A 12,881-nucleotide genomic window follows, 5' to 3' on the forward strand; every position below is an offset into this window, starting at 1 on the left:
TATCAGCGTCAGCTGAACAGGAAGCAGGAAGAGGCAACAGGGTACCTGACAAGCTGGATAATGTCAAATGGTAAATATGCATTTACCTGGAAAGCTCAGTGATCCAGACAGAGAACAGTCACAAACTGGGAGGGGTTCCACGGTTGAAAACTATCTATGGGAGACTGAAGGAGCTTGAGCTTCCTTCATTCTCAAAGACAAAGCTGGGGCTATAATCACACTGAGAATAAGCTGCTGAGGTGAGAATCTATTAAGAAATCAAGCGGGTCAGGACAAGAGAGACCAAGAAAATACAAATTCAGGATACAAGTGGTAAGGGAGAATAGAACCAGAAGATCTTAGAATTTAAGGATTGATATTGTTGAACACTTTACAAAAACAACCAGAAGAGGGTGACCTAGAGACAGTAAATTAAAAAGAAAAAAAGACCAAAAAAAAAAAAAAATTCTCCTTTATACAACTTCAGAAAATCAAATTTTATGTAAAAATGAGCAACAGAACAGGATGAACTCAAATCACTCTACACTCAAATTTGTTACAGGACAAAGAGAAAGAATAAGGAATGGAATATGTATAAATAATGAAGACAAGCCAGGGAGATATTTTCACAAAAGTAAAAGCATAACAATATTTCATGATGATTAACAGAGAACATTTGGAAGATAAACAAGGAAGAGAACATAGAAATAAAGAAGAAATTAGAAGTAAAAGAAAAAGAATCATTTTAGAAATACCGACTTCACACTTACAAATGGTAAAGATGGTAAATTTTATGTTACGTATATTTTGCCAGCACAACAATCTTGAAAAGAAAAGCAAATGAAGGGAGAGATGAAAGTCTGAGCAAGAGCGCAACAAATTCAGAAGCTGGGCAGAGAAGATCAGACATATTTGTATAAAAAATAGGAATCCCTGAATAAGAAATCCAAAACAAGCTAGAAAGAAGTACCCATGATAATTTTTAAAACCTTCATGAAACAGAGTAACATATTTAAAATGTTGATGGCAACAAATAGTAAGCCAAGGCTTTCATATTCAAATAAAATGGGCTTTTAAGTCTAAAGATAGCAAATTGCCATCAACTTGTTGGAACTTGGGGAATATTGTTTCCGTGAGCCTCTTCCTGGGAATATAATGGAGAATGAGCTTCGGACAATCAAAATAGCTGGAAATACACCCAGGTAGAGATTAGAGGTAAAGAACAGAGGGCATAAGGAATGGATAGAGTGTAGCATGGAATGACTTTACGCTCTTATTACTAAAACCACCAGGGAATTTTAGCCTGGAAACCCCAGGAATCCCTGAGACTAGGCAATTTATAAAGAAAAGAGGTTTCTTTGACTCATGGTTCTGTCCGCTGCACAAGAAGCATGGTGCCGGATGTGCTTCCAGGGAGGAATTCAGGGAGCTTCCAATCAGGGTAAAAGGGAAAGGGGAGTAGGTGTGCCACCTGGAGGAACAAGAGAGGGAGGGGGTACCTTAAACACCCAGCTCCCAAACAATGCTCACCAGGCCCCACCTCCAACACTGGGGATCGAATTTCAACATGACATGTAAAGGGAACAAACATCCAAAGTCTATCACTGACCTATGGAGGCTTTTCTGAAGTTAAGAAATGTGTGCCAGTTAGGAGGGATGGTCAGTCCTGGCATAAGTCCTCCCAATGTTAACCCAAAAGTCCAAAGTCTCACCTGAGACTTAAGGCAAGTTCCTGATACCTATGAGCCTTTGAGATCAAAATCAGGTTATTTATATCCAACATACATTGATGGTAGAGGCATTGGATAGACATTCCCATTCCAAAAGGGAGAGACTGGCCAAAAGAAAGGGACATCATGCCTCACACTTTGGATACACTGGTGCCTGCAGTGGCCTCCAAAGCCTTGGGCTGTGCTGCCTCCATGGCGTTCCTGGGCACAGGCATCATGGCTGCTCTCACGGGCTGGAGGGTGGTGCCTGTGGTTTCTCCAGGCTGTGGGTTCATGCTGTTGCTTGGTTCCATAATTCTGGGGTCTAGAACATGGTGGTCTCCTTCCCACAGCTCCACTAGGCAATGCCTGGTAGAATCTCTATGTGGGGTCCAATCCCACATTTTCCCTCAGTACTGCCCTAGTAGAACCTTCATACTTAATGTCACAGAGACGTTACCAAGGCTTATAGCTTGTGTCCTTCTGAGGGTGGCCTGGGGCCCTTTGTGTGGCAGTTGGAGCCAGAGCAGGCAGGAAGCAGGGAACAGCCTCCCAAGTGCCCCAGGCCTCATGCTTGAAACCATTTAGCCCTCCGAGTCCTCTTGGCCAGCAATGGGGAAGGGTGGCCTGGAAGTTTCTGAAATGTCTTAGTACCTATTCCTGTTGTAGTCATGATAACCTCTCTAGAAAGTGATTGCCCTGGAAGCCGCTTGGCTTCCTCCACTAAAAATGTTTTCCTTTTCTTCCAGGTCTAGGCTGTGAGTTTCCAAACTTTTACACCTTACTTCCCTTTTTATTTTAAGTTCCAACTTTAAGTTATTTCTTTGCTCCCATATCTGATTGTAGGCTGTTGGAAGCAGCCTACCCACTTCTTGAACACTTGACGACTTAGAAATTTCTTCTGCTAAATACTCAGGTCATTACGTTTAATCCCAGCCTTCCACAAAGCCCTAGGACATGGCACGAGGCAGCCAAGTTCTTTGCTGCCAGCAGAACAAGGGTGACCTCTGCTCCAGTTCCCAGTGAATGCCTTACTTCCGTCTGAGACCTTGCCAGCGTGCTTTTACTGCTTGTATTTTTATCAGTATTTTGGTCACAACTGCTTAACAGGTCTCTACGAATTTCCACACTTTCCTCCATCTTTTCTTCTGGGCCTTCCAAACTCTTCCAACCTCTGCCCGTTACCTAGTTCTGAAGCTGCTTCCACACTTACAGGTATCTTTATAGCATCACTCCACTCCTCCCTTAATCCATTTTGCATTCCTATGAAGGAATACCCAAGGCTGGGTGATTCATAAATAAAAGAAGTTTGTTTGGCTCACAGTTCTACAAACTTTAGAGGAAGCAGGGGACCAGCAACTCTTTCCAGTGAGGGATTCAGGGACCTTCCAACCAGGTGGCAGGGGAAGGAGAAGCAAGTGTGTTACCATGGCAAGTGAAGGTGATACAGGACAGGTGGTGCCAAAATCTGCTGCCTTAGCCCTGCTGGTGTTGGGGCTGCAGCCGGAGGAACCAGCAGGCTGGAGGGTAGGCAGGGGGGCCCTGGGAGGCTCCAGTAGCTGGAGGGGCCAGACAACTTCAGGGGAGACCTGGTCGCCTTGTTGTTTCCTTCCTCGTGCACTTTTGGTGAAAGGGGAAAACCCACCTTTTCTAGGGCTGATTGATTTCATGGCCTGCCAATTTCCTGTGTGTTGTCCAAGGCCTGAGAGCTGCAGCCCCCTGCTGCTAAATGCTGGCTGTAACTTTAGAAGACCTACTCCCTAAAAGTAAACATTAAGCTGGCAAAACAACCCCCTGTGACTGTATATACCCCTGGGCAGAGAGCCCGGGAGACAGACTTCAGAGGGGGAGCAAGAGAGCTTGTTCCCCCACCTGGGTTCTCTCTGCCTGGACCTTTGGTTTTTGTATTCTTTGTTTCTGTGAATAAACCTTGTCTTACCACTGATCCATGGTCCGTGGATTCATTCTTCCAATCGCTGAGACCAAAAGCTGAAACACTGGTATCAAAGGCACAGGCTATGGGGGAGGTGCCAGGCTCTTTTAAAGAACCAGCTCTCTAATAATGAGAACTCCCCCATTATCATGGGAGGGCACCAAGCCATTCATGAAGGATCTGCCCAAACCTCTCCCACTAGGTCTCACCTCCAGGGAGATGTTGATTAGATTTCAACATCCAAATCATATCATTCCACCACTGGCACCCAAATCTCAAGTCCTCACATGGCAAACTACCATCATCTTTTCCCAGTAGTCTTCAAAAGTCTTGATTCCTTTCTTTTGCAGAAATTCCACTATTTCTGGGCAATAACTCAAAAGCTAGTTAAAAGGTGCAGGGTTCTGGTTGTCAAGCCCTACTGGCCTGGGAATCCAATGTGAGAAAGGCCCAGGAAAGGATGTGCAGAGGTTCACCCCGTGTTTCTTTGTGGGATTGTGACTCTCTGGCGGTACATGTACAGCACAATTATATGAAGTGTAGAGAGAATGGGAACGTCATGTAAAAATGATTTGAGACAGCTTTTTTGGTCATTGTACTGATAGTAGTTTTGAAGGCATTATTCCTAGTATGTTTTGTGTGACATGGAAAAACCATTCAGTCATGCCCACTGTTCTTGCAACCCAGGATTCTTGCTTGGACAAAAGGAGATTTGGATGTAAGATAGAAGACAAATTATGGTATATGTACACCATGGAACACTATGCAGCCATAAAAAAGATGGAGACTTCACATCTTTTATGTTTATCTGGATGGAGCTGGAACATATTCTTCTTAGTAAAGTATCCCAAGAATGAAAAAAAAGTATCCAATGTACTCGATACTACTATGAAATCAATATATAACCACACAGGGGTCCTCAAACTTTTTAAACAGGGAGCCAGTCCACTGTCCCTCAGACCATTGGAGGGCCAGACTGCGGGCCCCAGGATGAGTCGGCTGCTAAGCAGGACAGGTCGCAGTGGCAAAAACACCTGGCGGGCTGGATAAATGTCCTCAGTGGGCTGCATGTGGCCCGCGGGCTGTAGTTTGAGGACGCCTAAACACAATCATATGAATGACAAAACATAACTATAGTCCATAAAGTAGAAGGGAAGAGGAGAGAGAGAGGTGGGGAGAGGGGTTGTGGGAGAAGGGAGGGTATTCAGGGGGACCTCACCTAATGTGCATGATGCAATGGTACATTTCAAAACTATTAAGAAATGAGTATAATTGTGATGGATGTGTTACTTGGTTCAATATAAACATTTCACATTGTATACTGAAGCAGTACCCTGAACCCCATAAATGCATTAATGTACAAAGTTATGATTTAATAAAAAATAATTAATAATAAAAAAATAAAAACCAATAATAAAGCAAAAAAAAGAAGAGATTAAGTAAAATGGGGATTATATTAATAGTATCAATATAGACACATGAGGTATTTTATTTTTACATAAATGAATAATATTTACATATAGTTGTATGTATTACACAATTGGATGTTTGTCACATAATAAGTAGTTGTTTATATATTTAATTGTATATATAATTACGTTGAATTATCATAGATATGTTGGACCAAGTTCTGATAGATATATTCTAGAGGAAAACATAATAGGTACAATGATACAGATATGGATATAAGTGTTATTATATATATATCTATAGGAAATTGTGCCATAATAAGAAATACATATTTGGAGTCTCTCCCCAGGTCCTGATGCAGAGCTCCCTTTAAAACCCTTGTAATTTCAGGAATGACAGTGGTGCTAGATTTATCTTTTGTTTTAATATTTGATCTTTGACCTCAGTTCCTGACAAGGAGCTACTGATTCTTTGGATTTCTTGGCTGTTAGGAGAGTTGTTTATTCTAATGAGGCAACTGTTGGTGAGTGACCAGAAAGACCAAGCCATGATTATAAGCTTGGAGCTTTCAGCCCCACCCTGTGTCCTCCCAGATGGCAAGAAGGGCTGGAAATTGAGTTAATTATCCATCATATCTCTGTGATGAAATTTCCATAGCAATACCTGAAGTATGGAGTTTGGGGAGCTTCCAGGTCACCAAGTATGTGGAGAGTGACACACCCCAAAAGGCCTTGGAAGCTTCTTGCCCCTTCCCCTGAACCTCATCCTATGCCTCTCTTCTGTCTGGCTGTTCATCTATCTCATCTGTAATTTTTTTTATAATATCCCAGGAAACATAAGTGAAGTGCTTTCCTGAGCTATGTGAGCACCAGCTGGCAGACTGGAGTGAGGGCTGGGGTTTCTACAGCGCTCCCCCTGGCAGAGCTCTTACGGGGCAGTGGTGGGCCATCCTTCAAGTGGCTCCCCCATCAAGGTTCTTCATTCCCACAGCAGCCAGATGTGGGTCTGTGTAGCCGCACCCTGTGCTCAGAAGTCTGAATATGTTTAGGTCTCACAGGCCCTGGTCCCCTGAGTTTCCAAGTTCCTTCCTTATTAATGTTCCCTTTGTTCTGTGGATACTAACTGCTTTCTGAAGTCATTACCTTTGAATGCCTTAGAGTTCTCTTTTATATATTTTAGTCCTGACCATCTCTACCTGGTTAACAATTCTTTATATTCAATTTTACCAGCTCAAATTGCTGGTGTGTTTTCTGCCTGCTGATTGAATCTTAGGCTGCTGCTGCTGTGTCTGAACCTGAGACTGTAGAGCAGAGTCATATACATGGATAATGGTGAACCTTTGAAGATTTTTGAGGAAGAAAAACCTTTCATTAAAAAATTTCTTAACGTTAGAAACTGACAAATTATAGCTGTATACATTTTCTAAATGATATTATAAAATACTATGTCAGAAACCTTAAATGTGGCTGACTTGTCTAGAAGACAGAAAGCCAAGAGCCTGAAGACACACCAGTGGGGGGAGGGGTGGTAAGAGTGATGCAGAATTTGGGTAGAGGGGACAAAAAGAAGAGGAAGAACTGAGGAAACTTAAAGAAGGAATTAATGGGATTTAGAGCTGTTCAGATATATAAGCAAGGAGATATTGAGAATTTCAAGCCATTTAATTGCAACCTATCTGGAATATTGATAACTTTAAGCCAGGGATACTGATAAGGATGTCAGGAGAAGGAATTGGTATTAGGAGAAAGGTGGTGATCTGGGTCTTAGACACTTGGGGTTTTAAATGAAAATGGCATATGTGGGTGAAACATTTCTGGGAGGCAGCAGAGTATAAAGGTCGGGAGTTCTTGGAGAGGCCATTATTCTTGCTGTAAGTTAAGCATAATTAGTCGCTTACTCTTTGGAGGCACAGTCAGTGAGTGTCTACTATGTCCGGAGTGCTGGGATTTAGAGTTGCACACACATGGCCTCTAAATTCTGTCTTTGGGAACACATATTCCAGGTGCGGGACTGCAGACAGACACATCTCAAAGACGTCCTATAAATCACACCAACATCCTGCTTGGACACCTAACGCTGACGTCCTGCAGGCCGAGTTGGCTGTCCAGAGTTTCTCAAACTTAGCAAGAAGGTTAGCAATCGAATCCAGGCACCTTGATACACAGCCTAAAACTTTCTTTTTCTCATATCTGGCTGCCTTCCTAGACATTAGGCACTTAATACCCTCCTTCCTACTCCCGATAACTGGATTATAATCTCAGCTCTTTACTGAGATGACCTCTGTAACAGTTGAGAGGCTTCTCTTCCCATGGGAATTTTACTTTTAAGCGACATGGAAACCTTACTCTAAAGGATGACACTGTTGTGTTAGAATTGCAGGCAACAGCTCCATCCATGAAAACATGAAGGTCTTAGCAAAGTATCTCAAGAATGGAAGAAAAAGTATCCAATGTACTCAGCCCTACTATGAAACTGATTTACAGCTTTCATAGGAAAACTATGGCCCAATTTTAGCCCAAGAATATGGGGAAAGGAGGGGGGGAAGGATGGGTGGAGAAAAGGTGATTGGTGGGATTATGCCTATGGTTTATTCTATAAGGGTACATGTGAATCTCTCTAAATGTAGAATATAAATGTCTTAGCACAGTAGTTAAGAAAAAGACATGAAGGCTATGTTAACCAGTTGGATAAAAGTATTTCAAATTGTATATAGCAATAGCATTCTGAACCCCGTAATAGTATTAATATACACAGATATGATTTAATAATAAAAAAAAAGAATCACAGGCACCAGTCAACCGAGTACCCTTCTTGATATGCCTGAAACTATATGATATAAGACTGTGGTCCCCAGCACCTTGGCCAAGGACTGGTGCTGGTCCCTGGTCTGTTAGGAAGCACACAGCCCAGGCCACACAGCAGGAGACTTGTAACAAACCAGGGAGCAGAGCTTCAGCCGGATTCACAGCCACTCCCCATTGCTGGCATTGCTCAGCCTAAGCTCAGCAGCGGCTTTAGATTATCACAGGATCTACAGGAAATTGCACACGTGAGGGATCTAGGTTGTGCGCTTCTTATGAGAATCTAAAGCTTGGTGATCTGAGGTGAAGATGTAATGCACTCGAACCACCCCAAACGTCCCCACCTCGGTCTGGGACAAAATTGCCTTTCAGGAAAAAAACTGGTCCTTGTTGCCAAAAAGCTTTGGGACTGTTGAATAAGAGGAGGCCTGTTTCCTGTCATGGTTAAGCAGCCCCCTCTACCTGTTCACTGAGCATTCTCTCAGGTTAAGACTCAACAAAAACAAATTAGTCGCATGGAGAGCGTCCAGGTCATAAGGATAAATTTCAGTCATAACTCTCCTTTCACTCAAGTAAGGTTATAATTTGAAAAGAGCTACTTGGAGTGTTTGCGTTTATCTGGTCGACTGAGTTTTTCATAGTTTATCAAACATTGAAAATGTAATGAAAGGGAATAGAAAATGTATATATGAGTTTGAGGGAGACAGTCCCTTAGTTGTTTAAGAGAACAGATGTTGAAATCAGGCAATCTGGCTCAATTCTTAATCCTGTCGTCTATGTGCTTTGTGACTTTGGGAGCGTCACCCACCTTCTCCGTGCCTTTGTTTTCTCATCAGTGAAAAACAGATATATAATACCAGTTGTTTTTAATGACTGTGAGTCTATCTTAACTGATTAGAACAGTGTCCAACCCTATAAATGCTATGCTAAGTGTAAATATCATTAATATTGCTTAGCTCATTATATTTTTCACTTTCAGCTGCAAAAGAGATGTCCTATCCTTGAGGAATTTCACTTTATTTGGAAAGACAGGACATAAGCCTGTACAGAGAGAATCAGCAGCAAGTATACGCCAAAATGTCAAGTACATAATCAAGTTGCTGCTCGCTGGGAGAAGGGTGAGCTTTACTGGAGGATGACACGACCCAGGATCAGGGCAGTCAGAAAAGAGGTGTGTGCATGTGGGGCGGGCAGTTACGGAAAGTGGAGAGAAGGTGAGCAGAGACAAGGTGGCTTTGGGCGGGGCCTTTCTGCAGTAGCAGTAGCAGCATTTTAATAGAGAAAAGAGGAGATCAGTGGAAGGTGGGACAGTTATGAGCAAAGAAAGGGAAATGAAAAGACACATATGAGAGACACTGCGCAGGAGGGCAATTCTCTGCATCTCTTTTGATACGAGCCTCTCATCTGGGAAGAATAACTGGGTTCTCAGTCAGCTAGAGTGATCTACTCAGCTAGAGTGATGGTACCACCACACCAAAACAGCAAAACCAGGAGGCAGACGCTGGCTCCGGGAGGACAACCCATTTGATTGCTTCCCCAATGTGGTTGTTGGCAGAACTGGGTGAGACACTACGTATAAATCACTTAGTGCGGTGCCTGGCGCAGAGTCGACTCTCAGTCTGCACAAGCTTCTCTTACCCACCACTCTAGAGGCCACACTGCATTAATTTAAGTGTGAAGCTAAGGAATGCCAGCCGTGAATGTGTCTAAAAAATGTACAGATTTTATTTTCTAACTTTGTTTGTACACTTGGGTCTTCTTTTCCTGAAGTAAACAAAATATATTTTTATAGCTGCAAGATTTAACTTGAATTATCACCATGATTTTAGCTGTGATAAGAAAAACTGGGATAATAAAACACAGTCAGACCTTAGGCGAGGACTTCCAGGAGGCCTTGGGGAAGCAAATTAGCCAACATTCTGCCACTTTTTCCTCTGATTACCAGTCTCCCTTAGAGTCATTTATTTCCACCTAGAATAAAGGAAAATGAAAATCTTGACAGCCTTTGGTTCAGAAACAGTTGATGGTATTGTTAGAACAAGCACATTCATTATGTGCTGGAAAGCTTGCCGAGAGCGCTAAAGGCATTTAGGGAGCCATGTGGGTGAACAGCCGGAGGAGGCTCGGTTCTATTACGATACCGTGCACATAATGCAATGCGTTTAATTTGTGAAAAATAAATGTAATAATTTGTTGACTTTTGTCTTCTTTCTATACTCTCTACCTTCCTTTCCATTTTACTTAAAAACTCATTTACTTAAAGGCTGCACGAGCATTGAGAGCAAGCATTGTAACCGGAGTTACACCCCTGACTGCAAAGTGACAGAGGATGGAGGGGAGATGAGGGGCAAGGAGCAGACACCTAATGCTGCTTGTTTAAGCCGTTTTCACTGGGGCTTTTCAAAAAACAGTCCCTCTGCTGTGTGTGTGTGTCTTTTTTACCTGTCAATGCAAACAGAGGTCCTAGAAACAAAGAATGCTAGTGCTGAGAGGCGGCTTGGGGAAGGTCTAGTGCAACCCTGCACTTCACAGATAAGGACAGGGAGGCATCATGTGACTTGCTCGAGGCCACAGCAAGGCCCAGACCTGGGGCCAGAGCCTGGATCCTGTAGCTTGCTGCATGCTGCCTCCTGTTCCCCACCTCACTCTGATGCTACTGAGGAATTCATTCCTGGTAACTGGGTGAGGATGGTTGAAAGCATTAAAGGATTGCAGGATGGGAAGGGGCTTTGAGGAGCAGTAGCCTCCTGGTTTTGAGTAAAGCTCAGGGGTTTGCCCAGGGTCAGGGGTAAGGGTGAGAGAGAAGGACCTGGACACAGTTTGCAGGAGCATTTGCATTTCTTTAAACTGCTCATGATCCAGTGGGCTAGTGATCAAAGTAAAGGCAATAGGGCCCCATCCTCACTAAGACCTGTGTTGGTGCTTCCACTCACTCCACTTTTCTGGGCTTTGAGTTCTCCACTACAGACAAGAGGAAGTGGGGCAGATGGTCTACAGGTTCCACTAGCTCAAACATGCAACATTTTGGTGATCTGGATACAAGGCATGAACTGAGTTCCCTAGATTCCTTCCATAAACTTTTCATTGCAACTAAACTAATCAATCATACTTCAAACAACCAACGACATTTCTTGCCTCTTGATTTTGCAAAGCCTTTCTCTCCCCCTAAAACATTCTTTTGCCTCATCTTAATTTATTTAATTGTACTTTCTCTGGGATGTGAGTGCCAAGGGACCAGAACCTGTCTGTCTTGCCCGCTGCTGTAGTCCTGCACTTGGAACAGTGCCTGATGCACAGCATGCCCTCAATAAATGCTTGCTAGAATATGAATCAAAACGATTGTGGGTGCTGCTTTAGTCCCATCCTCTGGAGCCATATAAAGCAACAGTTAGGGGTCCTTGGTTCTTATATGTGGGCTCAATTTCATCATGGACTTTTTTCTCAATTCTGACCCAGCCAGAAGAGATGGCAAAGCTCTTGCCAAGAAAGATATGATTGGAAACAAGTCAATTTTGCTTCTCCCTGGGCTCTGTCTTTGTCTCTAACTCTGGGCTTTGGTGTCCCTCTGTTATAACTCCCAGAGTGTGTCTACTTGAGATGATGAATTCAGTGCCCTTCCCTACCAGGTAGCAATTTGGTGCCCCTTGTTTAGCTTTATGTTAAAAAGGGTATGCCATAACTTCTGGATATCAAGTTCTGCTTGCCTGGGTGACATTCCTTGTGGCCTCTGCTGCTGATTCTGTCCCTACAATGCCTGCTGGCCTCTGGGGGTGGGTTACTGAAGGGCCCAACCCTCCCTGTCCTGCTATGTATGGGAGTCACTCTCTTCACACTGTGATACGTCTAGTGCCTTAAGATATTTGTCTTGCTGGGCCCATCACCCAGGGTTCTCTCCCAAACCTCCACTACGTGTCCTGGAGGAAACTGCTTGCTTGATTTACTGGTGTAGCCCCAGGGTTCCTCTCCTAGTGCTGTGTCTTCTGTTGAGTCACCCTTGTCACCTGGAATTTGGAATGGCAGAGCCAATCACTGGCCTCTGTAGTATTTCATCATGAACTCCAGTTAGCAGACACCATTGGCTATACTGTTCTCTTCCCCTAAGCTTTTGAATGGGTCCCTTTCCCACTTATCCTGTTTAGGGAAGGGTGGCAGCTTCCTCATCTAGGTAGTGCTCTGGTGTCAAGGTTCCTGGATGCCAGGTCTATGAATTAAGCAATTTACTCAAGCCTCAATTTCTTCATCTGCAAAATGGAGGAGAAATATGGGCAATAACACTATTTTGTCTCGTATCCTGGTGGTGAGGACTGAAATGTAAACATAGCCAGAAATTTCCACACAAGATGCAGAGTTAACAGGCTCCATGGCCAACTTCAACTCCCTGAAGTGTTTCATCCCATGAGCATCCATGGCCCTTATTCTCTGCACCACTCATTTTGGGTTCAAAGGCATAGTCACATACTGCATAACAAGTTTCAGCCAACCACAGACCTCTAACGTGATGGTGGCCCCATAAGACTATGACTGTACTTTTTTTTTTTTTGAGACAGAGTCTCACTGTGTCACCCTGGGTAGAGTGCTCTGGCATGACAGCTCATAGCAACCTCAAACTCTTGGACTTAAGTGATTCTCTTGGCTCAGCCTTCCAAGTACCTGGGACTACAGGCACCGACCACAATTCCTAGCTATTTTGTTGTTGTTGTTGCACTTATCATTGTTGTTTTAGCTGGCCTGGGCCGGGTTCAAACCTGCCAGCCTTGGTGTATGTGGCCAGTGCCCTACCCACTAAGCACAGGTGCTGACTGACTGTACTTTTTCTGTGTTTAGATACACAAATACTCACTATTGCATTACAATTGCCTACAGCATTCAGTATGGGAGCATGCTGGGAAGGTTTGTAGCCTCAGAGCAGTAGGCTGTATGGTACAGGTGCATGGTGGGCTATGCCATCTAGGTTTGTGTAAGTACGCTCTATGATGTTCACACAAGAATGAAGTGATTTCTCAGAATGGTTCCCCATTGCTACATGATGCGTGACCATACTATAGTGCA

This window comes from Otolemur garnettii, unplaced genomic scaffold, assembly GCF_000181295.1.
Source record: "Otolemur garnettii isolate 467f Iridium unplaced genomic scaffold, OtoGar3 scaffold00035, whole genome shotgun sequence".
Classification (NCBI taxonomy): domain Eukaryota; kingdom Metazoa; phylum Chordata; class Mammalia; order Primates; family Galagidae; genus Otolemur; species Otolemur garnettii.